Raw genomic sequence first — 26,479 nt, 5'->3', positions numbered from 1 at the left:
TTTTATTATGTCGTTTAGATTTTGTTTTACAATAGATTAAATAGGACTATGGATTAAAGCATTTAACGTCAATGGCCATTCTAAGCTGAATGTGCCTGCTCTCGTCAGATCGCAGAAGTTACACAGCTTAAGGCCTCGCTAGTACCAGTGTGGGAGACTGTCTGGGAATCCGTGGTGTGGTTGACTTTTTATTATGTTGTTTAGATTTTGCTTCACAGTAGATTAAATAGGACTATGGATTAAGGCTTTAGTGTTAATGGCCATTCTAAGCTGAATCTCCCTGCTCTCGTCAGATCGCGGAAGTTACACAGCTTAAGGCCTCGCTAATACCAGTGTGGGAGACTGTCTGGGAATTCGTGGTGCGGTTGACTTTTTATTATGTCGTTTAGATTTTGTTTCACAATCGATTAAAAAGGACTATGGATTAAAGCATTTAATGTCAATGGCCATTCTAAGCTGAATGTGCCTGCTCTCGTTAGATCGCAGAAGTTACAAAGCTTAACGCCTCGCTAGTACCAGTGTGGGAGACTGTCTGGGAATCCGTGGTGCGCTTGACTTTTTATTATGTCGTTTAGATTTTGTTTCACAATAGATTAAATAGGACTATGGATTAAAGCATTTACCGTCAATGGCCATTCTAATCTGAATGTGCCTGCTCTCGTCAGATCGCAGAAGTTACACAGCTTAAGCCCTCGCTAGTACCAGTGTGGGAGACTGTCTGGGAATCCGTGGTGCGGTTGAATTTTTATTATGTCGTTTAGATTTTGTTTCACAATCGATTAAAAAGGACTATGGATTAAAGCATTTAATGTCAATGGCCATTCTAAGCTGAATGCCCCTGCTCTCGTCAGATCGCAGAAGTTACACAGCCTAAGGCCTCGCTAGTACCAGTGTGGGAGACTGTCTGGGAATCCGTGGAGCGGTTGACTATTTATTATGTTGTTTCGATTTTGTTTCACAATCGATTAAAAAGGACTATGGATTAAAGCATTTAATGTCAATGGCCATTCTAAGCTGAATGTCCCTGCTCTCGTCAGATCGCAGAAGTTACACAGCTTAAGGCCTCACTAGTACCAGTGTGGGAGACTGTCTGGGAATCCGTGGTGCGGTTGAATTTTTATTATGTCGTTTAGATTTTGTTTCACAATCGATTAAAAAGGACTATGGATTAAAGCATTTAACGTCAATGGCCATTCTAAGCTGAATGTGCCTGCTCTTGTCAGAACGCAGAAGTTACACAGCTTAATGCCTCGCTAGTACCAGTGTGGGAGACTGTCTGGGAATACGTGGTGCAGTTGCATTTTTATTATGTCGTTTAGATTTTGTTTCACAATCGATTAAAAAGGACTATGGATTAAAGCATTTAATGTCAATGGCCATTCTAAGCTGAATGTCCCTGCTCTCGTCAGATCGCAGAAGTTACACAGCTTAAGGCCTCGCTTGTACGAGTGTGGGAGACTGTCTGGGAATCCGTGGTGCGGTTGACTTTTTATTATGTTGTTTAGATTTTGTTTCACAATAGATTAAATAGGACTATGGATTAAGGCTTTTAATGTCAATGGCCATTCTAAGCTGAATGTGCCTGCTCTCGTCAGATCGCAGAAGTTACACAGCTTAAGGCCTCGCTAGTACCGGTGTGGGAGACTGTCTGGGAATCCGTGGTGCAGTTGACTTTTTATTATGTCGTTTAGATTTTGTTTCACAATCGATTAAAAAGGACTATGGATTAAAGAATTTAATGTCAATGGCCATTCTAAGCTGAATGTCCCTGCTCTCGTCAGATCGCAGAAGTTACACAGCTTAAGGCCTCGCTAGTACGAGTGTGGGTGACTGTCTGGGAATCCGTGGTGCGGTTGACTTTTTATTATGTTGTTTAGATTTTGTTTCACAATAGATTAAATAGGACTTTGGATTAAGGCTTTTAAAGTCAATGGCCATTCTAAGCTGAGTGTGCCTGCTCTCGTCAGATCGCAGAAGTTACACAGCTTAAGGCCTCGCTAGTACCAGTGTGGGAGACTGTCTGTGAATCCGTGGTGCGGTTGACTTCTTATTATGTCGTTTAGATTTTGTTTCACAATCGATTAAAAAGGACTATGGATTAAAGCATTTAATGTCAATGGCCATTCTAAGCTGAATGTGCCTGCTCTCGTTAGATCGCAGAAGTTACATAGCTTAACGCCTCGCTAGTACCAGTGTGGGAGACTGTCTGGGAATCCGTGGTGCGGTTGACTTTTTATTATGTCGTTTAGATTATGTTTCACAATAGATTAAATAGGACTATGGATTAAAGCATTTACCGTCAATGACCATTCTAAGCTGAATGTGCCTGCTCTCGTCAGATCGCAGAAGTTACACAGCTTAAGGCCTCGCTAGTACCAGTGTGGGAACCTGTCTGGGAATCAGTGGTGCGTTGAATTTTTATTATGTCGTTTAGATTTTGTTTCACAATCGATTAAAAAGGACTATGGATTAAAGCATTTAATTTCAATGGCCATTCTAAGCTGAATGCCCCTGCTCTCGTCAGATCGCAGAAGTTACACAGCTTAAGGCCTCGCTAGTACCAGTGTGGGAGACTGTCTGGGAATCCGTGGTGCGGTTGACTTTTTATTATGTCGTTTAGATTTTGTTTCACAATCGATTAAAAAGGACTATGGATTAAAGCATTTAATGTTAATGGCCATTCTAAGCTGAATGTTCCTGCTCTCGTCAGATCGCAGAAGTTACACAGCTTAAGGCCTCGCTAGTACCAGTGTGGGAGACTGTCTGGGAATCCGTGGTGCGGTTGAATTTTTATTATGTCGTTTAGATTTTGTTTCACAATCGATTAAAAAGGACTATGGATTAAAGCATTTAATGTCAATGGCCATTCTAAGCTGAATGTCCCTGCTCTCGTCAAATCGCAGAAAATACACAGCTTAAGGCCTCGCTAGTACCAGTGTGGGAGACTGTCTGGGAATCCGTGGTGCGGTTGAATTTTTATTATGTCGTTTAGATTTTGTTTCACAATCGATTAAAAAGGACTATGGATTAAAGCATTTAATGTCAATGGCCATTCTAAGCTGAATGTACCTGCTCTAGTCAGATCGCAGAAGTTACACAGCTTAAGGCCTCGCTAGTACCAGTGTGGGAGACTGTCTGGGAATCCGTGGTGCGGTTGACTTTTTATTATGTCGTTTAGATTTTGTTTCACAATAGATTAAATAGGACTATGGATTAAGGCATTTAACGTCAATGGCCATTCTAAGCTGAATGTGCCTGCTCTCGTCAGAACGCAAAAGTTACACAGCTTAAGTCCTCGCTAGTACCAGTGTGGGAGAATGTCTGGGAATCCGTGGTGCGGTTGAATTTTTATTATGTCGTTTAGATTTTGTTTCACAATCGATTAAAAAGGACTATGGATTAAAGCATTTAAAGTCAATGGCAATTCTAAGATGAATGTCCCTGCTCTCGTCAGATCGCAGAAGTTACACAGCTTAAAGCCTCGCTAGTACCAGTGTGGGAGACTGTCTGGGAATCCGTGGTGCGGTTGACTTTTTATTATGTCGTTTAGATTTTGTTTCACAATAGATTAAAAAGAACTATGGATTAAAGCATTTAATGTCAATGGCCATTCTAAGCTGAATCTGCCTGCTCTCGTCAGATCGCAGAAGTTACACAGCTTAACGCCTTGCTAGTACCAGTGTAGGAGACTGTCTGGGAATCCGTGGTGCGGTTGACTTTTTATTATGTCGTTTAGATTTTGTTTCACAATCGATTAAAAAGGACTATGGATTAAAGCATTTAATTTCAATGGCCATTCTAAGCTGAATGCCCCTGCTCTCGTCAGATCGCAGAAGTTACACAGCTTAAGGCCTCGCTAGTACCAGTGTGGGAGACTGTCTGGGAATCCGTGGTGCGGTTGACTTTTTATTATGTTGTTTAGATTTTGTTTCACAATAGATTAAATAGGACTATGGATTAAGGCTTTTAATGTCAATGGCCATTCTAAGCTGAATGTGCCTGCTCTCGTCAGATCGCAGAAGTTACACAGCTTAAGTCCTCGCTAGTACCAGTGTGGGAGACTGGCTGGGAATCCGTGGTGCGGTTGACTTTTTATTATGTCGTTTAGATTTTGTTTTACAATAGATTAAATAGGACTATGGATTAAAGCATTTAACGTCAATGGCCATTCTAAGCTGAATATACCTGCTCTCGTCAGATCGCAGAAGTTACACAGCTTAAGGCCTCGCTAGTACCAGTGTGGGAGACTGTCTGGGAATCCGTGGTGTGGTTGACTTTTTATTATGTTGTTTAGATTTTGCTTCACAGTAGATTAAATAGGACTATGGATTACGGATTTAGTGTTAATGGCCATTCTAAGCTGAATCTCCCTGCTCTCGTCAGATCGCAGAAGTTACACAGCTTAAGGCCTCGCTAATACCAGTGTGGGAGACTGTCTGGGAATTCGTGGTGCGGTTGACTTTTTATTATGTCGTTTAGATTTTGTTTCACAATCGATTAAAAAGGACTATGGATTAAAGCATTTAACGTCAATGGCCATTCTAAGCTGAATGTTCCTGCTCTCGTCAGATCGCAGAAGTTACACAGCTTAAGGCCTCGATAGTACCAGTGTGGGAGACTGTCTGGGAATCCGTGGTGCGGTTGACTTTTTATTATGTCGTTTAGATTTTGTTTCACAATCGATTAAAAAGGACTATGGATTAAAGCATTTAATGTCAATGGCCATTCTAAGCTGAATGTCCCTGCTCTCGTCAGATCGCAGAAGTTACACAGCTTAAGGCCTCGCTAGTACCAGTGTGGGGGACTGTCTGGGAATCCGTGGTGCGGTTGACTTTTTATTATGTCGTTTAGATTTTGTTTCACAATCGATTAAAAAGGACTATGGATTAAAGCATTTAATGTCAATGGCCATTCTAAGCTGAATGTACCTGCTCTCGTCAGATCGCAGAAGTTACACAGCTTAAGGCCTCGCTAGTACCAGTGTGGGAGACTGTCTGGGAATTCGTGGTGCAGGTGACTTTTTATTATGTCGTTTAGATTTTGTTTCACAATCAATTAAAAAGGACTATGGATTAAATCATTTAATGTCAATGGCCATTCTAAGCTGAATGTGCCTGCTCTCGTCAGATCGCAGAAGTTACACAGCTTAAGGCCTCGCTAGTACCAGTGTGGGAGACTGTTTGGGAATCCGTGGTGCGGTTGAATTTTTATTATGTCGTTTCGATTTTGTTTCACAATCGATTAAAAAGGACTATGGATTAAAGCATTTAATGTCAATGGCCATTCTAAGCTGAATGTCCCTGCTCTCGTCAGATCGCAGAAGTTACACAGCTTAAGGCCTCGCTAGTACCAGTATGGGAGACTGTCTGGGAATCCGTGGTGCGGTTGACTTTTTATTATGTTGTTTAGATTTTGTTTCACAATAGATTAAATAGGACTATGGATTAAGGCTTTTAATGTCAATGGCCATTCTAACCTGAATGTGCCTGCTCTCATCAGATCGCAGAAGTTACATAGCTTAAGGCCTCGCTAGTACCAGTGTGGGAGACTGTCTGGGAATCCGTGGTGCGGTTGACTTTTTATTATGTCGTTTAGATTTTGTTTCACAATAGATTAAATAGGACTATGGATTAAAGCATTTAACGTCAATGGCCATTCTAAGCTGAATGTGCCTGCTCTCGTCAGAACGCAGAAGTTACACAGCTTAAGGCCTCGCTAGTACCAGTGTGGGAAACTGTCTGGGAATCCGTGGTGCGGTTGAATTTTTATTATGTCGTTTAGATTTTGTTTCACAATCGATTAAAAAGGACTATGGATTAAAGCATTTAATGTCAATGGCCATTCTAAGCTGAATGTCCTTGCTCTCGTCAGATCGCAGAAGTTACACAGCTTAAGGCCTCGCTAGTACCAGTGTGGGAGACTCTCTGGGAATCCGTGGTGCGGTTGAATTTTTATTATGTTGTTTAGATTTTGTTTCACAATCGATTAAAAAGGACTATGGATTAAAGCATTTAATGGCAATGGCCATTCTAAACTGAATGTGCCTGCTCTCGTTAGATCGCAGAAGTTACACAGCTTAACGCCTTGCTAGTACCAGTGTGGGAGACTGTCTGGGAATCCGTGGTGCGGTTGACTTTTTATTATGTCGTTTAGATTTTGTTTCACAATCGATTAAAAAGGACTATGGATTAAAGCATTTAATGTCTATGGCCATTCTAAGCTGAATGTGCCTGCTCTCGTCAGATCGCAGAAGTTACACAGCCTAAGGCCTCGCTAGTACCAGTGTGGGAGACTGTCTGGGAATCCGTGGTGCGGTTGACTTTTTATTATGTTGTTTAGATTTTGTTTCACAATCGATTAAAAAGGACTATGGATTAAATCATTTAACGTCAATGGCCATTCTAAGCTGAATGTGCCTGCTCTCGTCAGGTTGCAGAAGTTACACAGCTTAAGGCCTCGCTAGTACCAGTATGGGAGACTGTCTGGGAATCCGTGGTGCGGTTGAATTTTTATTATGTCGTTTAGATTTTGTTTCACAATCGATTAAAAAGGACTATGGATTAAAGCATTTAATGTCAATGGCCATTCTAAGCTGAATGTCCCTGCTCTCGTCAGATCGCAGAAGTTACACAGCTTAAGGCCTCGCTAGTACCAGTGTGGGAGACTCTCTGGGAATCCGTGGTGCGGTTGAATTTTTATTATGTTGTTTAGATTTTGTTTCACAATAGATTAAATAGGACTATGGATTAAGCCTTTTAATGTCAATCGCCATTCTAAGCTGAATGTGCCTGCTCTCGTCAGATCGCAGAAGTTACACAGCTTAAGGCCTCGCTAGTACCAGTGTGGGAGACTCTCTGGGAATCCGTGGTGCGGTTGAATTTTTATTATGTCGTTTAGATTTTGTTTCACAATCGATTAAAAAGGACTATGGATTAAAGCATTTAATGTCAATGGCCATTCTAAGCTGAATGTGCCTTTCTTGTCAGATCGCAGAGGTTACACAGCTTAAGTCCTCGCTAGTACCAGTGTGGGAGACTGTCTGGGAATCCGTGGTGCGGTTGTATTTTTATTATGTCGTTTAGATTTTGTTTCACAATCGATTAAAAAGGACTATGGATTAACGCATTTAACGTCAATGGCCATTCTAAGCTGAATGTGCCTGCTCTCGTCAGATCGCAGAAGTTACACAGCTTAAGGCCTCGCTAGTACCAGTGTGGGAGACTGTCTGGGAATCCGTGGTGCGGTTGACTTTTTATTATGTCGTTTAGATTTTGTTTCACAATAGATTAAATAGGACTATGGATTAAAGCATTTAACGTCAATGGCCATTCTAAGCTGAATGTGCCTGCTCTCGTCAAAACGCAGAAGTTACACAGCTTAAGGCCTCGCTAGTACCAGTTTGGGAGACTGTCTGGGAATCCGTGGTGCGGTTGAATTTTTATTATGTCGTTTAGATTTTGTTTCACAATCGATTAAAAAGAACTATGGATTAAAGCATTTAATGTCAATGGCCATTCTAAGCTGAATGTCCCTGCTCTCGTCAGGTCGCAGAAGTTACACAGCTTAAGGCCTCGCTAGTACCAGTGTGGGAGACAGTCTGGGAATCCGTGGTGCGGTTGACTTTTTATTATGTTGTTTAGATTTTGTTTCACAATCGATTAAAAAGGACTATGGATTAAAGCATTTAATGTCAATGGCCATTCTAAGCTGAATGTCCCTGCTCTCGTCAGATCGCAGAAGTTACACAGCTTAAGCCCTCGCTAGTACCAGTGTGGGAGACTGTCTGGGAATCCGTGGTGCAGTTGACTTTTTATTATGTCGTTTAGATTTTGTTTCACAATAGATTAAATAGGACTATGGATTAAGGCTTTTAACGTCAATGGCCATTCTAAGCTGAATGTGCCTGCTCTCGTCAAAGCGCAGAAGTTACACAGCTTAAGGCCTCGCTAGTACCAGTGTGGGAGACTGTCTGGGAATCCGTGGTGCGGTTGACTTTTTATTATGTCGTTTAGATTTTGTTTCACAATCGATTAAAAAGAACTATGGATTAAAGCATTTAAGGTCAATGGCCATTCTAAGCTGAATGTGCCTGCTCTCGTCAGATCGCAGAAGTTACACAGCTTAACGCCTCGCTAGTACCAGTGTGGGAGACTGTCTGGGAATCCGTGGTGCGGTTGACTTTTTATTATGTCGTTTAGATTTTGTTTCACAATCGATTAAAAAGGACTATGGATTAAAGTATTTAATGTCAATGGCCATTCTAAGCTGAATGTACCTGCTCTCGTCAGATCGCAGAAGTTACACAGCTTAAGTCCTCGCTAGTACCAGTGTGGGAGACTGTCTGGGAATCCGTGGTGCGGTTGACTTTTTATTATGTCGTTTAGATTTTGTTTCACAATCGATTAAAAAGGACTATGGATTAAAGCATTTAATGTTAATGGCCATTCTAAGCTGAATGTTCCTGCTCTCGTCAGATCGCAGAAGTTACACAGCTTAAGGCCTCGCTAGTACCAGTGTGGGAGACTGTCTGGGAATCCGTGGTGCGGTTGAATTTTTATTATGTCGTTTAGATTTTGTTTCACAATCGATTAAAAAGGACTATGGATTAAAGCATTTAATGTCAATGGCCATTCTAAGCTGAATGTCCCTGCTCTCGTCAAATCGCAGAAAATACACAGCTTAAGGCCTCGCTAGTACCAGTGTGGGAGACTGTCTGGGAATCCGTGGTGCGGTTGAATTTTTATTATGTCGTTTAGATTTTGTTTCACAATCGATTAAAAAGGACTATGGATTAAAGCATTTAATGTCAATGGCCATTCTAAGCTGAATGTACCTGCTCTAGTCAGATCGCAGAAGTTACACAGCTTAAGGCCTCGCTAGTACCAGTGTGGGAGACTGTCTGGGAATCCGTGGTGCGGTTGACTTTTTATTATGTCGTTTAGATTTTGTTTCACAATAGATTAAATAGGACTATGGATTAAGGCATTTAACGTCAATGGCCATTCTAAGCTGAATGTGCCTGCTCTCGTCAGAACGCAAAAGTTACACAGCTTAAGTCCTCGCTAGTACCAGTGTGGGAGAATGTCTGGGAATCCGTGGTGCGGTTGAATTTTTATTATGTCGTTTAGATTTTGTTTCACAATCGATTAAAAAGGACTATGGATTAAAGCATTTAAAGTCAATGGCAATTCTAAGATGAATGTCCCTGCTCTCGTCAGATCGCAGAAGTTACACAGCTTAAAGCCTCGCTAGTACCAGTGTGGGAGACTGTCTGGGAATCCGTGGTGCGGTTGACTTTTTATTATGTCGTTTAGATTTTGTTTCACAATAGATTAAAAAGAACTATGGATTAAAGCATTTAATGTCAATGGCCATTCTAAGCTGAATCTGCCTGCTCTCGTCAGATCGCAGAAGTTACACAGCTTAACGCCTTGCTAGTACCAGTGTAGGAGACTGTCTGGGAATCCGTGGTGCGGTTGACTTTTTATTATGTCGTTTAGATTTTGTTTCACAATCGATTAAAAAGGACTATGGATTAAAGCATTTAATGTCAATGGCCATTCTAAGCTGAATGTGCCTGCTCTCGTCAGATCGCAGAAGTTACACAGCTTAAGGCCTCGCTAGTACCAGTGTGGGAGACTGTCTGGGAATCCGTGGTGCGGTTGACTTTTTATTATGTCGTTTAGATTTTGTTTCACAATAGATTAAATAGGACTATGGATTAAAGCATTTAACGTCAATGGCCATTCTAAGCTGAATGTGCTTACTCTCGTCAGGTCGCAGAAGTTACACAGCTTAAGGCCTCTCTAGTACCAGTGTGGGAGACTGTCTGGGAATCCGTGGTGCGGTTGAATTTTTATTATGTCGTTCAGATTTTGTTTCACAATCGATTAAAAAGGACTATGGATTAAAGCATTTTATGTCAATGGCCGTTCTAAGCTGAATGTCCCGGCTCTCGTCAGATCGCAGAAGTTACACAGCTAAAGGCCTCGCTAGTACCAGTGTGGGAGACTGTCTGGGAATCCGTGGTGCGGTTGTCTATTTATTATGTCGTTTAGATTTTGTTTCACAATCGATTAAAAAGGACTATGGATTAAAGCATTTAAGGTCAATGGCCATTCTAAGCTGAATGTGCCTGCTCTCGTCGGATCGCAGAAGTTACACAGCTTAAGGCCTCGCTAGTACCAGTGTGGGAGACTGTCTGGGAATCCGTGGTGCGGTTGAATTTTTATTATGTCGTTTAGATTTTGTTTCACAATCGATTAAAAAGGACTATGGATTAAAACATTTAATGTCAATGGCTATTATAAGCTGAATGTCCCTGCTCTCGTCAGATCGCAGAAGTTACACAGCTTAAGGCCTCGCTAGTACCAGTGTGGGAGACTGTCTGGGAATCCGTGGTGCGGTTGACTTTTTATTATGTCGTTTAGATTTTGTTTCACAATCGATTAAAAAGGACTATGGATTAAAGCATTTAATGTCAATGGCAATTCTAAGCTGAATGTGCCTGCTCTCGTCAGATCGCAGAAGTTACACAGCTTAACGCCTCGCTAGTACCAGTGTGGGAGACTGTCTGGGAATCCGTGGTGCGGTTGACTTTTTATTATGTCGTTTAGATTTTGTTTCACAATCGATTAAAAAGGACTATGGATTAAAGCATTTTATGTCAATGGCCATTCTAAGCTGAATGTGCCTGCTCTCGTCAGATCGCAGAAGTTACACAGCTTAAGGCCTCGCTAGTACCAGTGTGGGAGACTGTCTGGGAATCCGTGGTGCGGTTGAGTTTTTATTATGTCGTTTAGATTTTGTTTCACAATAGATTAAAAAGGACTATGGATTAAAGCATTTAATGTCAATGGCCATTCTACGCTGAATGTCCCTGCTCTCGTCAGATCGCAGAAGTTACACAGCTTAAGGCCTCGCTAGTACCAGTGTGGGAGACTGTCTGGGAATCCGTGGTGCGGTTGAATTTGTATTATGTTGTTTAGATTTTGTTTCACAATAGATTAAATAGGACTATGGATTAAGGCTTTTAATGTCAATGGCCATTCTAAGCTGAATGTGCCTGCTCTCGTCAGATCGCAGAAGTTACACAGCTTAAGGCCTCGCTAGTGCCAGTGTGGGAGACTGTCTGGGAATCCGTGGTGCGGTTGACTTTTTATTATGTCGTTTAGATTTTGTTTCACAATCGATTAAAAAGGACTATGGATTAAAGCATTTAATGTCAATGGCCATTCTAAGCTGAATGTGCCTGCTCTCGTTAGATCGCAGAAGTTACACAGCTTAACGCCTCGCTAGTACCAGTGTGGGAAACTGTCTGGGAATCCGGGGTGCGGTTGACTTTTTATTATGTCGTTTAGATTTTGTTTCACAATAGATTAAATAGGACTATGGATTAAAGCATTTAACGTCAATGGCCATTCTAAGCTGAATGTGCCTGCTCTCGTCAGATCGCAGAAGTTACACAGCTTAAGGCCTCGCTAGTACCAGTGTGGGAGACTGTCTGGGAATCCGTGGTGCGGTTGACTTTTTATTATGTCGTTTAGATTTTGTTTCACAATCGATTAAAAAGGACTATGGATTAAAGCATTTAATGTCAATGGCAATTCTAAGCTGAATGTGCCTGCTCTCGTCAGATCGCAGAAGTTACACAGCTTAAGGCCTCGGTAGTACTAGTGTGGGAGACTGTCTGGGAATCCGTGGTGCGGTTGACTTTTTATTATGTCGTTTAGATTTTGTTTCACAATCGATTAAAAAGGACTATGGATTAAAGCATTTAATGTCAATGCCATTCTAAGCTGCATGTGCCTGCTCTCGTCAGATCGCAGAAGTTACACAGCTTAAGGCCTCGGTAGTACCAGTGTGGGAGACTGTCTGGGAATCCGTGGTGCGGTTGACTTTTTATTATGTCGTTTAGATTTTGTTTCACAATAGATTAAATAGGACTATAGATTAAAGCATTTAACGTCAATCGCCATTCTAAGCTGAATGTGCCTGCTCTCGTCAGAACGCAGAAGTTACACAGCTTAAGGCCTCGCTAGTACCAGTGTGGGAGACTGTCTGGGAATCCGTGGTGCGGTTGAATTTTTATTATGTCGTTTAGATTTTGTTTCACAATCGATTAAAAAGGACTATGGAATATAACATTTAATGTCAATGGCCATTCTAAGCTGAATGTCCCTGCTCTCGTCAGATCGCAGAAGTTACACAGCTTAAGGCCTCGCTAGTACCAGTGTGGGAGACTGTCTGGGAATCCGTGGTGCGGTTGACTTTTTATTATGTTGTTTAGATTTTGTTTCACAATAGATTAAATAGGACTATGGATTAAGGCTTTTACTGTCAATGGCCATTCTAAGCTGAATGTGCCTGCTATCGTCAGATCGCAGAAGTTACACAGTTTATGGCCTTGCTAGTACCAGTGTGGGAGACTGTCTGGGAATCCGTGGTGCGGTTGACTTTTTATTATGTCGTTTAGATTTTGTTTCACAATCGATTAAAAAGGACTATGGATTAAAGAATTTAATGTCAATGGCCATTCTAAGCTGCATGTGCCTGCTCTCGTCAGATCGCAGAAGTTACACAGCTTAAGGCCTCGCTAGTACCAGTGTGGGAGACTGTCTGGGAATCCGTGGTGTGGTTGACTTTTTATTATGTCGTTTAGATTTTGTTTCACAATCGATTAAAAAGGACTATGGATTATAGCATTTAATGTCAATGGCCATTCTAAGCTGAATGTCCCTGCTCTCGTCAAATCGCAGAAGTTACACAGCTTAAGGCCTCGCTAGTACCAGTGTGGGAGACTGTCTGGGAATACGTGGTGCGGTTGAATTTTTATTAAGTCGTTTAGATTTTGTTTCACAATAGATTAAATAGGACTATAGATTAAAGCATTTAACGTCAATGGCCATTCTAAGCTGAATGTGCCTGCTCTCGTCAGAACGCAGAAGTTACACAGCTTAAGGCCTCGCTAGTACCAGTGTGGGAGACTGTCTGGGAATCCGTGGTGCGGTTGACTCTTTATTATGTTGTTTAGATTTTGTTTCACAATAGATTAAATGGGACTATGGATTAAGGCTTTTAATGTCAATGGCCATTCTAAGCTGAATGTGCCTGCTCTCGTCAGATCGCAGAAGTTACACAGCTTAAGGCCTCGCTAGTACCAGTGTGGGAGACTGTCTGGGAATCCGTGGTGCGGTTGACTTTTTATTATGTCGTTTAGATTTTGTTTCACAATAGATTAAAAAGGACTATGGATTAAAGCATTTAATGTCAATGGCCATTCTAAGCTGAATGTGCCTGCTCTCGTTAGATCGCTGAAGTTACACAGCTTAACGCCTCGCTAGTACCAGTGTGGGAGACTGTCTGGGAATCCGTGGTGCGGTTGAATTTTTATTATGTCGTTTAGATTTTGTTTCACAATCGATTAAAAAGGACTATGGATTAAATCATTTAATGTCAATGGCCATTCTAAGCTGAATGTCCCTGCTCTCGTCAGATCGCAGAAGTTACACAGCTTAAGGCCTCGCTAGTACCAGTGTGGGAGACTGTCTGGGAATCCGTGGTGCGGTTGACTTTTTATTATGTTGTTTAGATTTTGTTTCACAATAGATTAAATAGGACTATGGATTACGGCTTTTAATGTCAATGGCCATTCTAAGCTGAATGTGCCTGCTCTCGTCAGATCGCAGAAGTTACACAGCTTAAGGTCTCGCTAGTACCAGTGTGGGAGACTGTCTGGGAATCCGTGGTGCGGTTGACTCTTTATTATGTTGTTTAGATTTTGTTTCACAATAGATTAAATGGGACTATGGATTAAGGCTTTTAATGTCAATGGCCATTCTAAGCTGAATGTGCCTGCTCTCGTCAGCTCGCAGAAGTTACACAGCTTAAGGCCTCGCTAGTACCAGTGTGGGAGACTGTCTGGGAATCCGTGGTGCGGTTGACTTTTTATTATGTCGTTTAGATTTTGTTTCACAATAGATTAAATAGGACTATGGATTAAAGCATTTAACGTCAATGGCCATTCTAAGCTGAATGTGCCTGCTCTCGTCAGAACGCGGAAGTTACACAGCTTAAGGCCTCACTAGTACCATTGTGGGAGACTGTCTGGGAATCCGTGGTGTGGTTGAATTTTTATTATGTCGTTTAGATTTTGTTTCACAATCGATTAAAAAGGACTATGGATTAAAGCATTTAATGTCAATGCCCATTCTAAGCTGAATGTCCCTGCTCTCGTCAGATCGCAGAAGTTACACAGCTTAAGGCCTCGCTAGTACCCGTGTGGGAGACTGTCTGGGAATCCGTGGTGCGGTTGCCTTTTTATTATGTCGTTTAGCTTTTGTTTCACAATCGATTAAAAAGGACTATGGATTAAAACATTTAATGTCAATGGCCATTCTAAGCTGAATGTGCCTGCTCTCGTCAGATCACAGAAGGTACACAGCTTAAGGCCTCGCTAGTACAAGTGTGGGAGACTGTCTGGGAATCCGTGGTGCGGTTGACTTTTTATTATGTCGTTTAGATTTTGTTTCACAATCGATTAAAAAGGACTATGGATTAAAGCATTTAATGTCAATGGCAATTCTAAGCTGAATGTGCCTGCTCTCGTCAGATCGCAGAAGTTACACAGCTTAAGGCCTCGGTAGTACTAGTGTGGGAGACTATCTGGGAATCCGTGGTGCGGTTGACTTTTTATTATGTCGTTTAGATTTTGTTTCACAATCGATTAAAAAGGACTATGGATTAAAGCATTTAATGTCAATGGCCATTCTAAGCTGCATGTGCCTGCTCTCGTCAGATCGCAGAAGTTACACAGCTTAAGGCCTCGCTAGTACCAGTGTGGGAGACTGTCTGGGAATCCGTGGTGCGGTTGACTTTTTATTATGTCGTTTAGATTTTGTTTCACAATAGATTAAATAGGACTATAGATTAAAGCATTTAACGTCAATGGCCATTCTAAGCTGAATGTGCCTGCTCTCGTCAGAACGCAGAAGTTACACAGCTTAAGGCCTCGCTAGTACCAGTGTGGGAGACTGTCCGGGAATCCGTGGTGCGGTTGAATTTTTATTATGTCGTTTAGATTTTGTTTCACAATCGATTAAAAAGGACTATGGAATATAGCATTTAATGTCAATGGCCATTCTAAGCTGAATGTCCCTGCTCTCGTCAGATCGCAGAAGTTACACAGCTTAAGGCCTCGCTAGTACCAGTGTGGGAGACTGTCTGGGAATCCGTGGTGCGGTTGACTTTTTATTATGTTGTTTAGATTTTGTTTCACAATAGATTAAATAGGACTATGGATTAAGGCTTTTAATGTCAATGGCCATTCTAAGCTGAATGTGCCTGCTATCGTCAGATCGCAGAAGTTACACAGCTTATGGCCTTGCTAGTACCAGTGTGGGAGACTGTCTGGGAATCCGTGATGCGGTTGACTTTTTATTATGTCGTTTAGATTTTGTTTCACAATCGATTAAAAAGGACTATGGATTAAAACATTTAATGTCAATGGCCATTCTAAGCTGAATGTGCCTGCTCTCGTTAGATCGCTGAAGTTACACAGCTTAACGCCTCGCTAGTACCAGTGTGGGAGACTGTCTGGGAATCCGTGGTGCGGTTGAATTTTTATTATGTCGTTTAGATTTTGTTTCACAATCGATTAAAAAGGACTATGGATTAAATCATTTAATGTCAATGGCCATTCTAAGCTGAATGTGCCTGCTCTCGTCAGATCACAGAAGTTACACAGCTTAAGGCCTCGCTAGTACCAGTGTGGGAGACTGTCTGGGAATCCGTGGTGCGGTTGACTTTTTATTATGTCGTTTAGATTTTGTTTCACAATCGATTAAAAAGGACTATGGATTAAAGCATTTAATGTCAATGGCCATTCTAAGCTGAATGTGCCTGCTCTCGTCAGATCGCAGAAGTTACACAGCTTAAGGCCTCGGTAGTACTAGTGTGGGAGACTGTCTGGGAATCCGTGGTGCGGTTGACTTTTTATTATGTCGTTTAGATTTTGTTTCACAATCGATTAAAAAGGACTATGGATTAAAGAATTTAATGTCAATGGCCATTCTAAGCTGCATGTGCCTGCTCTCGTCAGATCGCAGAAGTTACACAGCTTAAGGCCTCGCTAGTACCAGTGTGGGAGACTGTCTGGGAATCCGTGGTGTGGTTGACTTTTTATTATGTCGTTTAGATTTTGTTTCACAATAGATTAAATAGGACTATAGATTAAAGCATTTAACGTCAATGGCCATTCTAAGCTGAATGTGCCTGCCCTCGTCAGAACGCAGAAGTTACACAGCTTAAGGCCTCGCTAGTACCAGTGTGGGAGACTGTCTGGGAATCCGTGGTGCGGTTGACTTTTTATTATGTTGTTTAGATTTTGTTTCACAATAGATTAAATAGGACTATGGATTAAGGTTTTTAATGTCAATGGCCATTCTAAGCTGAATGTGCCTGCTATCGTCAGATCGCAGAAGTTACACAGCTTATGGCCTTGCTTGTACCAGTGTGGGAGACTGTCTGCGAATCCGTGGTGCGGTTGACTTTTTATTATGTCGTTTAGATTTTGTTTCACAATCGATTAAAAAGGACTATGGATTAAAGCATTTAATGTCAATGGCCATTCTAAGCTGAATGTGCCTGCTCTCGTTAGATCGCTGAAGTTACACAGCTTAACGCCTCGCTAGTACCAGTGTGGGAGACTGTCTGGGAATCCGTGGTGCGGTTGAATTTTTATTATGTCGTTTAGATTTTGTTTCACAATCGATTAAAAAGGACTATGGATTAAATCATTTAATGTCAATGGCCCTTCTAAGCTGAATGTCCCTGCTCTCGTCAGATCGCAGAAGTTACACAGCTTAAGGCCTCGCTAATACCAGTGTGGGAGACTGTCTGGGAATCCGTGGTGCGGTTGACTTTTTATTATGTTGTTTAGATTTTGTTTCACAATAGATTAAATAGGACTATGGATTAAGGCTTTTAATGTCAATGGCCATTCTAAGCTGAATGTGCCTGCTCTCGTCAGATCGCAGAAGTTACACAGCTTAAGGCCTCGCTAGTACCAGTGTGGGAGACTGTCTGGGAATCCGTGGTGCGGTTGACTTTTTATTATGTTGTTTAGATTCTGTTTCACAATAGATTAAATAGGACTATGGATTAAGGCTTTTAATGTCAATGGCCATTCTAAGCTGAATGTGCCTGCTATCGTCAGATCGCAGAAGTTACACAGCTTATGGCCTTGCTAGTACCAGTGTGGGAGACTGTCTGGGAATCCGTGGTGCGGTTGACTTTTTATTATGTCGTTTAGATTTTGTTTCACAATAGATTAAATAGGACTATGGATTAAAGCATTTGACGTCAATGGCAATTCTAAGCCGAATGTCCCTGCTCTCGTCAGATCGCAGAAGTTACACAGCTTAAGGCCTCGCTAGTACCAGTGTGGGAGACTGTCTGGGAATCCGTGGTGCGGTTGACTTTTTATTATGTTGTTTAGATTTTGTTTCACAATAGATTAAATAGGACTATGGATTAAGGCTTTTAATGTCAATGGCCATTCTAAGCTGAATGTCCCTGCTCTCGTCAGATCGCAGAAGTTACACAGCTTAAGGCCTCGCTAGTACCAGTGTGGGAGACTGTCTGGGAATCCGTGGTGCGGTTGAATTTTTATTATGTCGTTTAGATTTTGTTTCACAATCGATTAAAAAGGACTATGGATTAAAGCATTTAATGTCAATGGCCATTCTAAGCTGAGTGTCCCTGCTCTTGTCAGATCGCAGAAGTTACACAGCTTAAGGCCTCGCTAGTACCAGTGTGGGAAAAAGTGTCTGGGAATCCGTGGTGCGGTTGACTTTTTATTATGTTGTTTAGATTTTGTTTCACAATAGATTAAATAGGACTATGGATTAAGGCTTTTAATGTCAATGGCCATTCTAAGCTGAATGTGCCTGCTCTCATCAGATCGCAGAAGTTACACAGCTTAAGGCCTCGCTAGTACCAGTGTGGGAGACTGTCTGGGAATCCGTGGTGCGGTTGACTTTTTATTATGTCGTTTAGATTTTGTTTCACAATCGATTAAAAAGGACTATGGATTAAAGCATTTAATGTCAATGGCCATTCTAAGATGAATGTGCCTGCTCTCGTTAGATCGCAGAAGTTACACAGCTTAACGTCTCGCTAGTACCAGTGTGGGAGACTGTCTGGGAATCCGTGGTGCGGTTGACATTTTATTATGTCGTTTAGATTTTGTTTCACAATAGATTAAATAGGACTATGGATTAAAGGATTAAAGGATTAAAGGATTTAATGTCAATGGCCATTCTAAGCTGAATGTGCCTGCTCTCGTCAGATCGCAGAAGTTACACAGCTTAAGTCCTCGCTAGTACCAGTGTGGGAATCCGTGGTGCGGTTGAATTTTTATTATGTCGTTTAGATTTTGTTTCACAATCGATTAAAAAGGACTATGGATTAAAGCATTTAACGTCAATGGCCATTCTAAGCTGAATGTGCCTGCTCTCGTCAGATCGCAGAAGTTACACAGCTTAAGGCCTCGCTAGTACCAGTGTGGGAGACTGTCTGGGAATCCGTGATGCGGTTGAATTTTTATTATGTCGTTTAGATTTTGTTTCACAATCGATTAAAAAGGACTATGTATTAAAGCATTTAATGTCAATGGCAATTCTAAGCTTAATGTCCCTGCTCTCGTCAGATTGCAGAAGTTACACAGCTTAAGGCCTCGCTAGCACCAGTGTGGGAGACTGTCTGGGAATCCGTGGTGCAGTTGACTTTTTATTATGTCGTTTAGATTTTGTTTCACAATCGATTAAAAAGGACTATGGATTAAAGCATTTTTTGATGTCAATGGCCATTCTAAGCTGAATGTGAATGCTCTCGTCAGATCGCAGAAGTTACACAGCTTAAGGCCTCGCTAGTACCAGTGTGGGAGACTGTCTGGGAATCCGTGGTGCGTTTGACTTTTTATTATGTCGTTTAGATTTTGTTTCACAATCGATTAAAAAGGACTATGGATTAACGCATTTAATGCCAATGGCCATTCTAAGCTGAATGTGCCTGCTCTCGTTAGATCGCAGAAGTTACACAGCTTAACGCCTCGCTAGTACTAGTGTGGGAGACTGTCTGGGAATCCGTGGTGCGGTTGACTTTTTATTATGTCGTTTAGATTTTGTTTCACAATAGATTAAATAGGACTATGGATTAAAGCATTTAACGTCAATGGCCATTCTAAGCTGAATGTCCCTGCTCTCGTCAGATCGCAGAAGTTGCACAGCTTAAGGCCTCGCTAGTACAAGTGTGGGAGACTGTCTGGGAATCCGCGGTGCGGTTGACTTTTTATTATGTTGTTTAGATTTTGTTTCACAATAGATTAAATAGGACTATGGATTAAGGCTTTTAATGTCAATGGCCATTCTAAGCTGAATGTGGCTGCTATCGTCAGATCGCAGAAGTTACTCAGTTTATGGCCTTGCTAGTACCAGTGTGGGAGACTGTCTGGGAATCCGTGGTGCGGTTGACTTTTTATTATGTCGTTTAGATTTTGTTTCACAATCGATTAAAAAGGACTATGGATTAAAGCATTTAATGTCAATGGCCATTCTAAGCTGAATGTGCCTGCTCTCGTTAGATCGCTGAAGTTACACAGCTTAACGCCTCGCTAGTACTAGTGTGGGAGACTGTCTGGGAATCCGTGGTGCAGTTGACTTTTTATTATGTCGTTTAGATTTTGTTTCACAATAGATTAAATAGGACTATGGATTAAAGCATTTAACGTCAATGGCAATTCTAAGCTGAATGTCCCTGCTCTCGTCAGATCGCAGAAGTTGCACAGCTTAAGGCCTCGCTACTACAAGTGTGGGAGACTGTCTGGGAATCCGTGGTGCGGTTGACTTTTTATTATGTTGTTTAGATTTTGTTTCACAATCGATTAAAAAGGACTATGGATTAAAGCATTTAATGTCAATGGCCATTCTAAGCTGAATGTGCCTGCTCTCGTCAGATCGCAGAAGTTACACAGCTTAAGGCCTCGGTAGTACTAGTGTGGGAGACTGTCTGGGAATCCGTGGTGCGGTTGACTTTTTATTATGTCGTTTAGATTTTGTTTCACAATCGATTAAAAAGGACTATGGATTAAAGAATTTAATGTCAATGGCCATTCTAAACTGCATGTGCCTGCTCTCGTCAGATCGCAGAAGTTACACAGCTTAAGGCCTCGCTAGTACCAGTGTGGGAGACTGTCTGGGAATCCGTGGTGTGGTTGACTTTTTATTATGTCGTTTAGATTTTGTTTCACAATAGATTAAATAGGACTATAGATTAAAGCATTTAACGTCAATGGCCATTCTAAGCTGAATGTGCCTGCTCTCGTCAGAACGCAGAAGTTACACAGCTTAAGGCCTCGCTAGTACCAGTGTGGGAGACTGTCTGGGAATCCGTGGTGCGGTTGAATTTTTATTATGTCGTTTAGATTTTGTTTCACAATCGATTAAAAAGGACTATGGATTATAGCATTTAATATCAATGGCCATTCTAAGCTGAATGTCCCTGCTCTCGTCAGATCGCAGAAGTTACATCTTAAGGCCTCGCTAGTACCAGTGTGGGAGACTGTCTGGGAATCCGTGGTGCGGTTGACTTTTTATTATGTTGTTTAGATTTTGTTTCACAATAGATTAAATAGGACTATGGATTAAGGCTTTTAATGTCAATGGCCATTCTAAGCTGAATGTGCCTGCTATCGTCAGATCGCAGAAGTTACACAGTTTATGGCCTTGCTTGTACCAGTGTGGGAGACTGTCTGGGAATCCGTGGTGCGGTTGACTTTTTATTATGTCGTTTAGATTTTGTTTCACAATCGATTAAAAAGGACTATGGATTAAAGCATTTAATGTCAATGGCAATTCTAAGCTGAATGTGCCTGCTCTCGTCAGATCGCAGAAGTTACACAGCTTAAGGCCTCGCTAGTACCAGTGTGGGAGACTGTCTGGGAATCCGTGGTGCGGTTGACTTTTTATTATGTCGTTTAGATTTTGTTTCACAATAGATTAAATAGGACTATAGATTAAAGCATTTAACGTCAATGGCCATTCTAAGCTGAATGTGCCTGCTCTCGTCAGAACGCAGAAGTTACACAGCTTAAGGCCTCGCTAGTACCAGTGTGGGAGACTGTCTGGGAATCCGTGGTGCGGTTGAATTTTTATTATGTCGTTTAGATTTTGTTTCACAATCGATTAAAAAGGACTATGGATTAAAGAATTTAGTGTCAATGGCCATTCTAAGCTGCATGTGCCTGCTCTCGTCAGATCGCAGAAGTTACACAGCTTAAGGCCTCGCTAGTACCAGTGTGGGAGACTGTCTGGGAATCCGTGGTGTGGTTGACTTTTTATTATGTCGTTTAGATATTGTTTCACAATAGATTAAATAGGACTATAGATTAAAGCATTTAACGTCAATGGCCATTCTAAGCTGAATGTGCCTGCTCTCGTCAGAACGCAGAAGTTACACAGCTTAAGGCCTCGCTAGTACCAGTGTGGGAGACTGTCTGGGAATCCGTGGTGCGGTTGAACTTTTATTATGTCGTTTAGATTTTGTTTCACAATCGATTAAAAAGGACTATGGATTATAGCATTTAATGTCAATGGCCATTCTAAGCTGAATGTGCCTGCTATCGTCAGATCGCAGAAGTTACACAGCGTATGGCCTTGCTTGTACCAGTGTGGGAGACTGTCTGGGAATCCGTGGTGCGGTTGACTTTTTATTATGTCGTTTAGATTTTGTTTCACAATAGATTAAATAGGACTATGGATTAAAGCATTTGACGTCAATGGCAATTCTAAGCCGAATGTCCCTGCTCTCGTCAGATCGCAGAAGTTACACAGCTTAAGGCCTCGCTAGTACCAGTGTGGGAGACTGTCTGGGAATCCGTGGTGCGGTTGACTTTTTATTATGTTGTTTAGATTTTGTTTCACAATAGATTAAATAGGACTATGGATTAAGGCTTTTAATGTCAATGGCCATTCTAAGCTGAAAGTCCCTGCTCTCGTCAGATCGCAGAAGTTACACAGCTTAAGGCCTCGCTAGTACCAGTGTAGGAGACTGTCTGGGAATCCGTGGTGCGGTTGAATTTTTATTATGTCGTTTAGATTTTGTTTCACAATCGATTAAAAAGGACTATGGATTAAAGCATTTAATGTCAATGGCCATTCCAAGCTGAATGTCAATGGCCATTCCAAGCTGAATGTCCCTGCTCTCGTCAGATCGCAGAAGTTACACAGCTTTAAGGCCTCGCTAGTACCAGTGTGGGAGACTGTCTGGGAATCCATGGTGCGGTTGACTTTTTATTATGTCGTTTAGATTTTGTTTCACAATCGATTAAAAAGGACTATGGATTAAAGGATTTAATGTCAATGGCCATTCTAAGCTGAATGTGCCTGCTCTCGTCAGATCGCAGAAGTTACACAGCTTAAGGCCTCGCTAGTACCAGTGTGGGAGACTGTCTGGGAATCCGTGGTGCGGTTGACTTTTTATTATGTCGTTTAGATTTTGTTTCACAATCGATTAAAAAGGACTATGGATTAAAGCCTTTAATGTTAATGGCCATTCTAAGCTGAATGTGCCTGCTCTCGTTAGATCGCAGAAGTTAAACAGCTTAACGCCTCGCTAGTACCAGTGTGGGAGACTGTCTGGGAATCCGTGGTGCGGTTGACTTTTTATAATGTCGTTTAGATTTTGTTTCACAATAGATTAAATAGGACTATGGATTAAAGCATTTAACGTCAATGGCCATTCTAAGCTGAATGTGCCTGCTCTCGTCAGATTGCAGAAGTTACACAGCTTAAGGCCTCGCTAGTACCAGTGTGGGAGACTGTCTGGGAATCCGTGGTGCGGTTGAATTTTTATTATGTCGTTTAGATTTTGTTTCACAATCGATTAAAAAGGACTATGGATTAAAGCATTTAATGTCAATGGCAATTCTAAGCTTAATGTCCCTGCTCTCGTCAGATTGCAGAAGTTACACAGCTTAAGGCCTCGCTAGTACCAGTGTGGGAGACTGTCTGGGAATCCGTGGTGCAGTTGACTTTTTATTATGTCGTTTAGATTTTGTTTCACAATCGATTAAAAAGGACTATGGATTAAAGCATTTTTTTGATGTCAATGGCCATTCTAAGCTGAATGTGAATGCTCTCGTCAGATCGCAGAAGTTACACAGCTTAAGGCCTCGCTAGTACCAGTGTGGGAGACTGTCTGGGAATCCGTGGTGCAGTTGACTTTTTATTATGTCGTTTAGATTTTGTTTCACAATCGATTAAAAAGGACTATGGATTAAAGCATTTAATGCAAATGGCCATTCTAAGCTGAATGTGCCTGCTCTCGTTAGATCGCAGAAGTTACACAGCTTAACGCCTCGCTAGTACTAGTGTGGGAGACTGTCTGGGAATCCGTGGTGCGGTTGACTTTTTATTATGTCGTTTAGATTTTGTTTCACAATAGATTAAATAGGACTATGGATTAAAGCATTTAACGTCAATGGCCATTCTAAGCTGAATGTCCCTGCTCTCGTCAGATCGCAGAAGTTGCACAGCTTAAGGCCTCGCTAGTACAAGTGTGGGAGACTGTCTGGGAATCCGTGGTGCGGTTGACTTTTTATTATGTCGTTTAGATTTTGTTTCACAATCGATTAAAAAGGACTATGGATTAAAGCATTTAATGTCAATGGCCATTCTAAGCTGAATGTCCCTGCTCTCGTCAGATCGCAGAAGTTGCACAGCTTAAGGCCTCGCTAGTACCAGTGTGGGAGACTGTCTGGGAATCCGTGGCGCGGTTTTCTTTTTATTATGTCGATTAGATTTTGTTTCACAATCGATTAAAAAGGACTATGGATTAAAGCATTTAATGTCAATGGCCATTCTAAGCTGAATGTGCCTGCTCTCGTCAGATCGCAGAAGTTACACAGCTTAAGGCCTCGCTAGTACCAGTGTGGGAGACTGTTTTGGAATCCGTGGTCCGGCTGACTTTTTATTATGTCGTTTAGATTTTGTTTCACAATAGATTAAATAGGACTATGGATTAAAACATTTAACGCCAATGGCCATTCTAAGCTGAATGTGCCTGCTCTCGTCAGAACGCAGAAGTTACACAGCTTAAGGCCTCGCTAGTACCAGTGTGGGAAACTGTCTGGGAATCCGTGGTGCGGTTGCCTTTTTATTATGTCGTTTAGATTTTGTTTCACAATCGATTAAAAAGGACTATGGATTAAAGCATTTAGTGTCAATGGCCATTCTAAGCTGAATGTGCCTGCTCTCGTCAGAGCGCAGAAGTTACACAGCTTAAGGCCTCGCTAGTACCAGTGTGGGAGACTGTCTTGGAATCCGTGGTCCGGCTGACTTTTTATTATGTCGTTTAGATTTTGTTTCACAATAGATTAAATAGGACTATGGATTAAAACATTTAACGCCAATGGCCATTCTAAGCTGAATGTGCCTGCTCTCGTCAGAACGCAGAAGTTACACAGCTTAAGGCCTCGCTAGTACCAGTGTGGGAGACTGTCTGGGAATCCGTGGTGCGGTTGCCTTTTTATTATGTCGTTTAGATTTTGTTTCACAATCGATTAAAAAGGACTATGGATTAAAGCATTTAGTGTCAATGGCCATTCTAAGCTGAATGTGCCTGCTCTCGTCAGATCGCAGAAGTTACACAGCTTATGGCCTCGCTAGTACCAGTGTGGGAGACTGTCTGGGAATCCGTGGTGCGGTTGACTTTTTATTATGTCGTTTAGATTTTGTTTCACAATAGATTAAATAGGACTATGGATTAAAGCATTTAACGTCAATGGCCATTCTAAGCTGAATGTGCCTGCTCTCGTCAGATCGCAGAAGTTACACAGCTTATGGCCTTGCTTGTACCAGTGTGGGAGACTGTCTGGGAATCCGTGGTGCGGTTGACTTTTTATTATGTCGTTTAGATTTTGTTTCACAATAGATTAAATAGGACTATGGATTAAAGCATTTGACGTCAATGGCAATTCTAAGCCGAATGTCCCTGCTCTCGTCAGATCGCAGAAGTTACACAGCTTAAGGCCTCGCTAGTACCAGTGTGGGAGACTGTCTGGGAATCCGTGGTGCGGTTGACTTTTTATTATGTTGTTTAGATTTTGTTTCACAATAGATTAAATAGGACTATGGATTAAGGCTTTTAATGTCAATGGCCATTCTAAGCTGAAAGTCCCTGCTCTCGTCAGATCGCAGAAGTTACACAGCTTAAGGCCTTGCTAGTACCAGTGTAGGAGACTGTCTGGGAATCCGTGGTGCGGTTGAATTTTTATTATGTCGTTTAGATTTTGTTTCACAATCGATTAAAAAGGACTATGGATTAAAGCATTTAATGTCAATGGCCATTCCAAGCTGAATGTCCCTGCTCTCGTCAGATCGCAGAAGTTACACAGCTTTAAGGCCTCGCTAGTACCAGTGTGGGAGACTGTCTGGGAATCCATGGTGCGGTTGACTTTTTATTATGTCGTTTAGATTTTGTTTCACAATCGATTAAAAAGGACTATGGATTAAAGGATTTAATGTCAATGGCCATTCTAAGCTGAATGTGCCTGCTCTCGTCAGATCGCAGAAGTTACACAGCTTAAGGCCTCGCTAGTACCAGTGTGGGAGACTGTCTGGGAATCCGTGGTGCGGTTGACTTTTTATTATGTCGTTTAGATTTTGTTTCACAATCGATTAAAAAGGACTATGGATTAAAGCCTTTAATGTTAATGGCCATTCTAAGCTGAATGTGCCTGCTCTCGTTAGATCGCAGAAGTTAAACAACTTAACGCCTCGCTAGTACCAGTGTGGGAGACTGTCTGGGAATCCGTGGTGCGGTTGACTTTTTATAATGTCGTTTAGATTTTGTTTCACAATAGATTAAATAGGACTATGGATTAAAGCATTTAACGTCAATGGCCATTCTAAGCTGAATGTGCCTGCTCTCGTCAGATTGCAGAAGTTACACAGCTTAAGGCCTCGCTAGTACCAGTGTGGGAGACTGTCTGGGAATCCGTGGTGCGGTTGAATTTTTATTATGTCGTTTAGATTTTGTTTCACAATCGATTAAAAAGGACTATGGATTAAAGCATTTAATGTCAATGGCAATTCTAAGCTTAATGTCCCTGCTCTCGTCAGATTGCAGAAGTTACACAGCTTAAGGCCTCGCTAGTACCAGTGTGGGAGACTGTCTGGGAATCCGTGGTGCAGTTGACTTTTTATTATGTCGTTTAGATTTTGTTTCACAATCGATTAAAAAGGACTATGGATTAAAGCATTTTTTTGATGTCAATGGCCATTCTAAGCTGAATGTGAATGCTCTCGTCAGATCGCAGAAGTTACACAGCTTAAGGCCTCGCTAGTACCAGTGTGGGAGACTGTCTGGGAATCCGTGGTGCAGTTGACTTTTTATTATGTCGTTTAGATTTTGTTTCACA

The 26,479-nt window shown here is 41.7% G+C and overlaps 105 pseudogenes; all 105 read left to right on the top strand.

Annotated features, from left to right (window-relative positions):
- The first annotated feature begins 67 nt into the window (after window positions 1-67).
- LOC142732854 (5S ribosomal RNA) lies at window positions 68-186 on the top strand (annotated as a pseudogene).
- Window positions 187-252: 66 nt separating this feature from the next.
- Window positions 253-371, top strand: LOC142705689 (5S ribosomal RNA; annotated as a pseudogene).
- A 439-nt stretch (window positions 372-810) lies between these two features.
- On the top strand, window positions 811-929 carry LOC142666312 (5S ribosomal RNA; annotated as a pseudogene).
- Window positions 930-996: 67 nt separating this feature from the next.
- On the top strand, window positions 997-1,115 carry LOC142666160 (5S ribosomal RNA; annotated as a pseudogene).
- A 253-nt stretch (window positions 1,116-1,368) lies between these two features.
- LOC142675742 (5S ribosomal RNA) lies at window positions 1,369-1,487 on the top strand (annotated as a pseudogene).
- Window positions 1,488-1,554: 67 nt separating this feature from the next.
- Window positions 1,555-1,673, top strand: LOC142716929 (5S ribosomal RNA; annotated as a pseudogene).
- Window positions 1,674-1,740: 67 nt separating this feature from the next.
- Window positions 1,741-1,859, top strand: LOC142736484 (5S ribosomal RNA; annotated as a pseudogene).
- Window positions 1,860-1,926: 67 nt separating this feature from the next.
- On the top strand, window positions 1,927-2,045 carry LOC142665944 (5S ribosomal RNA; annotated as a pseudogene).
- A 67-nt stretch (window positions 2,046-2,112) lies between these two features.
- LOC142703048 (5S ribosomal RNA) lies at window positions 2,113-2,231 on the top strand (annotated as a pseudogene).
- A 252-nt stretch (window positions 2,232-2,483) lies between these two features.
- LOC142730418 (5S ribosomal RNA) lies at window positions 2,484-2,602 on the top strand (annotated as a pseudogene).
- A 67-nt stretch (window positions 2,603-2,669) lies between these two features.
- LOC142738450 (5S ribosomal RNA) lies at window positions 2,670-2,788 on the top strand (annotated as a pseudogene).
- Window positions 2,789-3,041: 253 nt separating this feature from the next.
- LOC142736088 (5S ribosomal RNA) lies at window positions 3,042-3,160 on the top strand (annotated as a pseudogene).
- Window positions 3,161-3,599: 439 nt separating this feature from the next.
- LOC142696952 (5S ribosomal RNA) lies at window positions 3,600-3,718 on the top strand (annotated as a pseudogene).
- A 67-nt stretch (window positions 3,719-3,785) lies between these two features.
- LOC142730407 (5S ribosomal RNA) lies at window positions 3,786-3,904 on the top strand (annotated as a pseudogene).
- A 67-nt stretch (window positions 3,905-3,971) lies between these two features.
- Window positions 3,972-4,090, top strand: LOC142738445 (5S ribosomal RNA; annotated as a pseudogene).
- A 67-nt stretch (window positions 4,091-4,157) lies between these two features.
- LOC142717241 (5S ribosomal RNA) lies at window positions 4,158-4,276 on the top strand (annotated as a pseudogene).
- Window positions 4,277-4,342: 66 nt separating this feature from the next.
- LOC142691638 (5S ribosomal RNA) lies at window positions 4,343-4,461 on the top strand (annotated as a pseudogene).
- Window positions 4,462-4,528: 67 nt separating this feature from the next.
- LOC142737280 (5S ribosomal RNA) lies at window positions 4,529-4,647 on the top strand (annotated as a pseudogene).
- Window positions 4,648-4,714: 67 nt separating this feature from the next.
- On the top strand, window positions 4,715-4,833 carry LOC142730720 (5S ribosomal RNA; annotated as a pseudogene).
- Window positions 4,834-4,900: 67 nt separating this feature from the next.
- Window positions 4,901-5,019, top strand: LOC142735887 (5S ribosomal RNA; annotated as a pseudogene).
- A 67-nt stretch (window positions 5,020-5,086) lies between these two features.
- On the top strand, window positions 5,087-5,205 carry LOC142737484 (5S ribosomal RNA; annotated as a pseudogene).
- A 67-nt stretch (window positions 5,206-5,272) lies between these two features.
- LOC142717153 (5S ribosomal RNA) lies at window positions 5,273-5,391 on the top strand (annotated as a pseudogene).
- Window positions 5,392-5,458: 67 nt separating this feature from the next.
- On the top strand, window positions 5,459-5,577 carry LOC142665755 (5S ribosomal RNA; annotated as a pseudogene).
- A 67-nt stretch (window positions 5,578-5,644) lies between these two features.
- On the top strand, window positions 5,645-5,763 carry LOC142737390 (5S ribosomal RNA; annotated as a pseudogene).
- Window positions 5,764-5,830: 67 nt separating this feature from the next.
- LOC142677679 (5S ribosomal RNA) lies at window positions 5,831-5,949 on the top strand (annotated as a pseudogene).
- Window positions 5,950-6,202: 253 nt separating this feature from the next.
- On the top strand, window positions 6,203-6,321 carry LOC142666567 (5S ribosomal RNA; annotated as a pseudogene).
- A 67-nt stretch (window positions 6,322-6,388) lies between these two features.
- On the top strand, window positions 6,389-6,507 carry LOC142697506 (5S ribosomal RNA; annotated as a pseudogene).
- Window positions 6,508-6,574: 67 nt separating this feature from the next.
- LOC142737972 (5S ribosomal RNA) lies at window positions 6,575-6,693 on the top strand (annotated as a pseudogene).
- Window positions 6,694-6,760: 67 nt separating this feature from the next.
- Window positions 6,761-6,879, top strand: LOC142724368 (5S ribosomal RNA; annotated as a pseudogene).
- A 252-nt stretch (window positions 6,880-7,131) lies between these two features.
- LOC142738435 (5S ribosomal RNA) lies at window positions 7,132-7,250 on the top strand (annotated as a pseudogene).
- Window positions 7,251-7,317: 67 nt separating this feature from the next.
- LOC142691029 (5S ribosomal RNA) lies at window positions 7,318-7,436 on the top strand (annotated as a pseudogene).
- Window positions 7,437-7,503: 67 nt separating this feature from the next.
- Window positions 7,504-7,622, top strand: LOC142684522 (5S ribosomal RNA; annotated as a pseudogene).
- Window positions 7,623-7,689: 67 nt separating this feature from the next.
- On the top strand, window positions 7,690-7,808 carry LOC142669009 (5S ribosomal RNA; annotated as a pseudogene).
- A 67-nt stretch (window positions 7,809-7,875) lies between these two features.
- On the top strand, window positions 7,876-7,994 carry LOC142675632 (5S ribosomal RNA; annotated as a pseudogene).
- Window positions 7,995-8,061: 67 nt separating this feature from the next.
- LOC142670764 (5S ribosomal RNA) lies at window positions 8,062-8,180 on the top strand (annotated as a pseudogene).
- A 67-nt stretch (window positions 8,181-8,247) lies between these two features.
- Window positions 8,248-8,366, top strand: LOC142732326 (5S ribosomal RNA; annotated as a pseudogene).
- Window positions 8,367-8,433: 67 nt separating this feature from the next.
- LOC142738449 (5S ribosomal RNA) lies at window positions 8,434-8,552 on the top strand (annotated as a pseudogene).
- A 253-nt stretch (window positions 8,553-8,805) lies between these two features.
- LOC142736087 (5S ribosomal RNA) lies at window positions 8,806-8,924 on the top strand (annotated as a pseudogene).
- Window positions 8,925-9,363: 439 nt separating this feature from the next.
- LOC142696941 (5S ribosomal RNA) lies at window positions 9,364-9,482 on the top strand (annotated as a pseudogene).
- A 67-nt stretch (window positions 9,483-9,549) lies between these two features.
- Window positions 9,550-9,668, top strand: LOC142738424 (5S ribosomal RNA; annotated as a pseudogene).
- A 439-nt stretch (window positions 9,669-10,107) lies between these two features.
- LOC142738533 (5S ribosomal RNA) lies at window positions 10,108-10,226 on the top strand (annotated as a pseudogene).
- A 67-nt stretch (window positions 10,227-10,293) lies between these two features.
- Window positions 10,294-10,412, top strand: LOC142691726 (5S ribosomal RNA; annotated as a pseudogene).
- Window positions 10,413-10,479: 67 nt separating this feature from the next.
- Window positions 10,480-10,598, top strand: LOC142691814 (5S ribosomal RNA; annotated as a pseudogene).
- A 67-nt stretch (window positions 10,599-10,665) lies between these two features.
- Window positions 10,666-10,784, top strand: LOC142737076 (5S ribosomal RNA; annotated as a pseudogene).
- Window positions 10,785-10,851: 67 nt separating this feature from the next.
- LOC142699066 (5S ribosomal RNA) lies at window positions 10,852-10,970 on the top strand (annotated as a pseudogene).
- A 67-nt stretch (window positions 10,971-11,037) lies between these two features.
- Window positions 11,038-11,156, top strand: LOC142737678 (5S ribosomal RNA; annotated as a pseudogene).
- Window positions 11,157-11,223: 67 nt separating this feature from the next.
- On the top strand, window positions 11,224-11,342 carry LOC142704330 (5S ribosomal RNA; annotated as a pseudogene).
- A 67-nt stretch (window positions 11,343-11,409) lies between these two features.
- Window positions 11,410-11,528, top strand: LOC142738413 (5S ribosomal RNA; annotated as a pseudogene).
- Window positions 11,529-11,595: 67 nt separating this feature from the next.
- On the top strand, window positions 11,596-11,714 carry LOC142737457 (5S ribosomal RNA; annotated as a pseudogene).
- A 67-nt stretch (window positions 11,715-11,781) lies between these two features.
- LOC142672654 (5S ribosomal RNA) lies at window positions 11,782-11,899 on the top strand (annotated as a pseudogene).
- Window positions 11,900-11,966: 67 nt separating this feature from the next.
- On the top strand, window positions 11,967-12,085 carry LOC142736924 (5S ribosomal RNA; annotated as a pseudogene).
- A 67-nt stretch (window positions 12,086-12,152) lies between these two features.
- LOC142725632 (5S ribosomal RNA) lies at window positions 12,153-12,271 on the top strand (annotated as a pseudogene).
- Window positions 12,272-12,524: 253 nt separating this feature from the next.
- On the top strand, window positions 12,525-12,643 carry LOC142736773 (5S ribosomal RNA; annotated as a pseudogene).
- A 67-nt stretch (window positions 12,644-12,710) lies between these two features.
- Window positions 12,711-12,829, top strand: LOC142696253 (5S ribosomal RNA; annotated as a pseudogene).
- A 67-nt stretch (window positions 12,830-12,896) lies between these two features.
- LOC142723363 (5S ribosomal RNA) lies at window positions 12,897-13,015 on the top strand (annotated as a pseudogene).
- A 67-nt stretch (window positions 13,016-13,082) lies between these two features.
- On the top strand, window positions 13,083-13,201 carry LOC142738401 (5S ribosomal RNA; annotated as a pseudogene).
- A 253-nt stretch (window positions 13,202-13,454) lies between these two features.
- Window positions 13,455-13,573, top strand: LOC142725621 (5S ribosomal RNA; annotated as a pseudogene).
- A 67-nt stretch (window positions 13,574-13,640) lies between these two features.
- Window positions 13,641-13,759, top strand: LOC142736261 (5S ribosomal RNA; annotated as a pseudogene).
- Window positions 13,760-13,826: 67 nt separating this feature from the next.
- LOC142736864 (5S ribosomal RNA) lies at window positions 13,827-13,945 on the top strand (annotated as a pseudogene).
- A 67-nt stretch (window positions 13,946-14,012) lies between these two features.
- On the top strand, window positions 14,013-14,131 carry LOC142688658 (5S ribosomal RNA; annotated as a pseudogene).
- A 67-nt stretch (window positions 14,132-14,198) lies between these two features.
- Window positions 14,199-14,317, top strand: LOC142705002 (5S ribosomal RNA; annotated as a pseudogene).
- Window positions 14,318-14,384: 67 nt separating this feature from the next.
- LOC142705201 (5S ribosomal RNA) lies at window positions 14,385-14,503 on the top strand (annotated as a pseudogene).
- Window positions 14,504-14,570: 67 nt separating this feature from the next.
- LOC142736571 (5S ribosomal RNA) lies at window positions 14,571-14,689 on the top strand (annotated as a pseudogene).
- A 67-nt stretch (window positions 14,690-14,756) lies between these two features.
- LOC142729497 (5S ribosomal RNA) lies at window positions 14,757-14,875 on the top strand (annotated as a pseudogene).
- Window positions 14,876-14,942: 67 nt separating this feature from the next.
- LOC142736860 (5S ribosomal RNA) lies at window positions 14,943-15,061 on the top strand (annotated as a pseudogene).
- A 67-nt stretch (window positions 15,062-15,128) lies between these two features.
- LOC142725610 (5S ribosomal RNA) lies at window positions 15,129-15,247 on the top strand (annotated as a pseudogene).
- A 439-nt stretch (window positions 15,248-15,686) lies between these two features.
- Window positions 15,687-15,805, top strand: LOC142736948 (5S ribosomal RNA; annotated as a pseudogene).
- A 67-nt stretch (window positions 15,806-15,872) lies between these two features.
- On the top strand, window positions 15,873-15,991 carry LOC142738477 (5S ribosomal RNA; annotated as a pseudogene).
- A 67-nt stretch (window positions 15,992-16,058) lies between these two features.
- Window positions 16,059-16,177, top strand: LOC142736771 (5S ribosomal RNA; annotated as a pseudogene).
- A 67-nt stretch (window positions 16,178-16,244) lies between these two features.
- LOC142735737 (5S ribosomal RNA) lies at window positions 16,245-16,363 on the top strand (annotated as a pseudogene).
- Window positions 16,364-16,802: 439 nt separating this feature from the next.
- LOC142692762 (5S ribosomal RNA) lies at window positions 16,803-16,921 on the top strand (annotated as a pseudogene).
- Window positions 16,922-16,988: 67 nt separating this feature from the next.
- Window positions 16,989-17,107, top strand: LOC142738389 (5S ribosomal RNA; annotated as a pseudogene).
- A 253-nt stretch (window positions 17,108-17,360) lies between these two features.
- On the top strand, window positions 17,361-17,479 carry LOC142675135 (5S ribosomal RNA; annotated as a pseudogene).
- Window positions 17,480-17,546: 67 nt separating this feature from the next.
- On the top strand, window positions 17,547-17,665 carry LOC142737937 (5S ribosomal RNA; annotated as a pseudogene).
- A 255-nt stretch (window positions 17,666-17,920) lies between these two features.
- LOC142731141 (5S ribosomal RNA) lies at window positions 17,921-18,039 on the top strand (annotated as a pseudogene).
- A 443-nt stretch (window positions 18,040-18,482) lies between these two features.
- On the top strand, window positions 18,483-18,601 carry LOC142692773 (5S ribosomal RNA; annotated as a pseudogene).
- Window positions 18,602-19,043: 442 nt separating this feature from the next.
- On the top strand, window positions 19,044-19,162 carry LOC142698369 (5S ribosomal RNA; annotated as a pseudogene).
- Window positions 19,163-19,229: 67 nt separating this feature from the next.
- On the top strand, window positions 19,230-19,348 carry LOC142704780 (5S ribosomal RNA; annotated as a pseudogene).
- A 253-nt stretch (window positions 19,349-19,601) lies between these two features.
- On the top strand, window positions 19,602-19,720 carry LOC142702785 (5S ribosomal RNA; annotated as a pseudogene).
- A 253-nt stretch (window positions 19,721-19,973) lies between these two features.
- Window positions 19,974-20,092, top strand: LOC142738360 (5S ribosomal RNA; annotated as a pseudogene).
- Window positions 20,093-20,159: 67 nt separating this feature from the next.
- Window positions 20,160-20,278, top strand: LOC142677650 (5S ribosomal RNA; annotated as a pseudogene).
- A 67-nt stretch (window positions 20,279-20,345) lies between these two features.
- Window positions 20,346-20,464, top strand: LOC142734908 (5S ribosomal RNA; annotated as a pseudogene).
- A 437-nt stretch (window positions 20,465-20,901) lies between these two features.
- Window positions 20,902-21,020, top strand: LOC142734372 (5S ribosomal RNA; annotated as a pseudogene).
- Window positions 21,021-21,087: 67 nt separating this feature from the next.
- Window positions 21,088-21,206, top strand: LOC142734886 (5S ribosomal RNA; annotated as a pseudogene).
- Window positions 21,207-21,273: 67 nt separating this feature from the next.
- On the top strand, window positions 21,274-21,392 carry LOC142736770 (5S ribosomal RNA; annotated as a pseudogene).
- Window positions 21,393-21,459: 67 nt separating this feature from the next.
- LOC142730942 (5S ribosomal RNA) lies at window positions 21,460-21,578 on the top strand (annotated as a pseudogene).
- A 253-nt stretch (window positions 21,579-21,831) lies between these two features.
- LOC142675124 (5S ribosomal RNA) lies at window positions 21,832-21,950 on the top strand (annotated as a pseudogene).
- A 67-nt stretch (window positions 21,951-22,017) lies between these two features.
- On the top strand, window positions 22,018-22,136 carry LOC142735777 (5S ribosomal RNA; annotated as a pseudogene).
- A 278-nt stretch (window positions 22,137-22,414) lies between these two features.
- LOC142738377 (5S ribosomal RNA) lies at window positions 22,415-22,533 on the top strand (annotated as a pseudogene).
- A 67-nt stretch (window positions 22,534-22,600) lies between these two features.
- Window positions 22,601-22,719, top strand: LOC142737061 (5S ribosomal RNA; annotated as a pseudogene).
- Window positions 22,720-22,786: 67 nt separating this feature from the next.
- Window positions 22,787-22,905, top strand: LOC142678410 (5S ribosomal RNA; annotated as a pseudogene).
- Window positions 22,906-22,972: 67 nt separating this feature from the next.
- Window positions 22,973-23,091, top strand: LOC142697771 (5S ribosomal RNA; annotated as a pseudogene).
- Window positions 23,092-23,162: 71 nt separating this feature from the next.
- Window positions 23,163-23,281, top strand: LOC142693611 (5S ribosomal RNA; annotated as a pseudogene).
- A 253-nt stretch (window positions 23,282-23,534) lies between these two features.
- On the top strand, window positions 23,535-23,653 carry LOC142698203 (5S ribosomal RNA; annotated as a pseudogene).
- A 439-nt stretch (window positions 23,654-24,092) lies between these two features.
- LOC142737773 (5S ribosomal RNA) lies at window positions 24,093-24,211 on the top strand (annotated as a pseudogene).
- A 253-nt stretch (window positions 24,212-24,464) lies between these two features.
- On the top strand, window positions 24,465-24,583 carry LOC142735759 (5S ribosomal RNA; annotated as a pseudogene).
- A 67-nt stretch (window positions 24,584-24,650) lies between these two features.
- Window positions 24,651-24,769, top strand: LOC142736329 (5S ribosomal RNA; annotated as a pseudogene).
- A 67-nt stretch (window positions 24,770-24,836) lies between these two features.
- LOC142685694 (5S ribosomal RNA) lies at window positions 24,837-24,955 on the top strand (annotated as a pseudogene).
- A 67-nt stretch (window positions 24,956-25,022) lies between these two features.
- Window positions 25,023-25,141, top strand: LOC142675113 (5S ribosomal RNA; annotated as a pseudogene).
- Window positions 25,142-25,208: 67 nt separating this feature from the next.
- Window positions 25,209-25,327, top strand: LOC142737817 (5S ribosomal RNA; annotated as a pseudogene).
- Window positions 25,328-25,581: 254 nt separating this feature from the next.
- On the top strand, window positions 25,582-25,700 carry LOC142738366 (5S ribosomal RNA; annotated as a pseudogene).
- Window positions 25,701-25,767: 67 nt separating this feature from the next.
- Window positions 25,768-25,886, top strand: LOC142684230 (5S ribosomal RNA; annotated as a pseudogene).
- Window positions 25,887-25,953: 67 nt separating this feature from the next.
- On the top strand, window positions 25,954-26,072 carry LOC142678399 (5S ribosomal RNA; annotated as a pseudogene).
- A 67-nt stretch (window positions 26,073-26,139) lies between these two features.
- Window positions 26,140-26,258, top strand: LOC142697760 (5S ribosomal RNA; annotated as a pseudogene).
- A 71-nt stretch (window positions 26,259-26,329) lies between these two features.
- On the top strand, window positions 26,330-26,448 carry LOC142693600 (5S ribosomal RNA; annotated as a pseudogene).
- The last annotated feature ends 31 nt before the right edge of the window (window positions 26,449-26,479 follow it).

The sequence above is a fragment of the Rhinoderma darwinii genome, chromosome 1 (assembly GCF_050947455.1).
Source record: "Rhinoderma darwinii isolate aRhiDar2 chromosome 1, aRhiDar2.hap1, whole genome shotgun sequence".
Classification (NCBI taxonomy): domain Eukaryota; kingdom Metazoa; phylum Chordata; class Amphibia; order Anura; family Rhinodermatidae; genus Rhinoderma; species Rhinoderma darwinii.
This window is presented reverse-complemented; position numbering and strand designations above follow the sequence as displayed.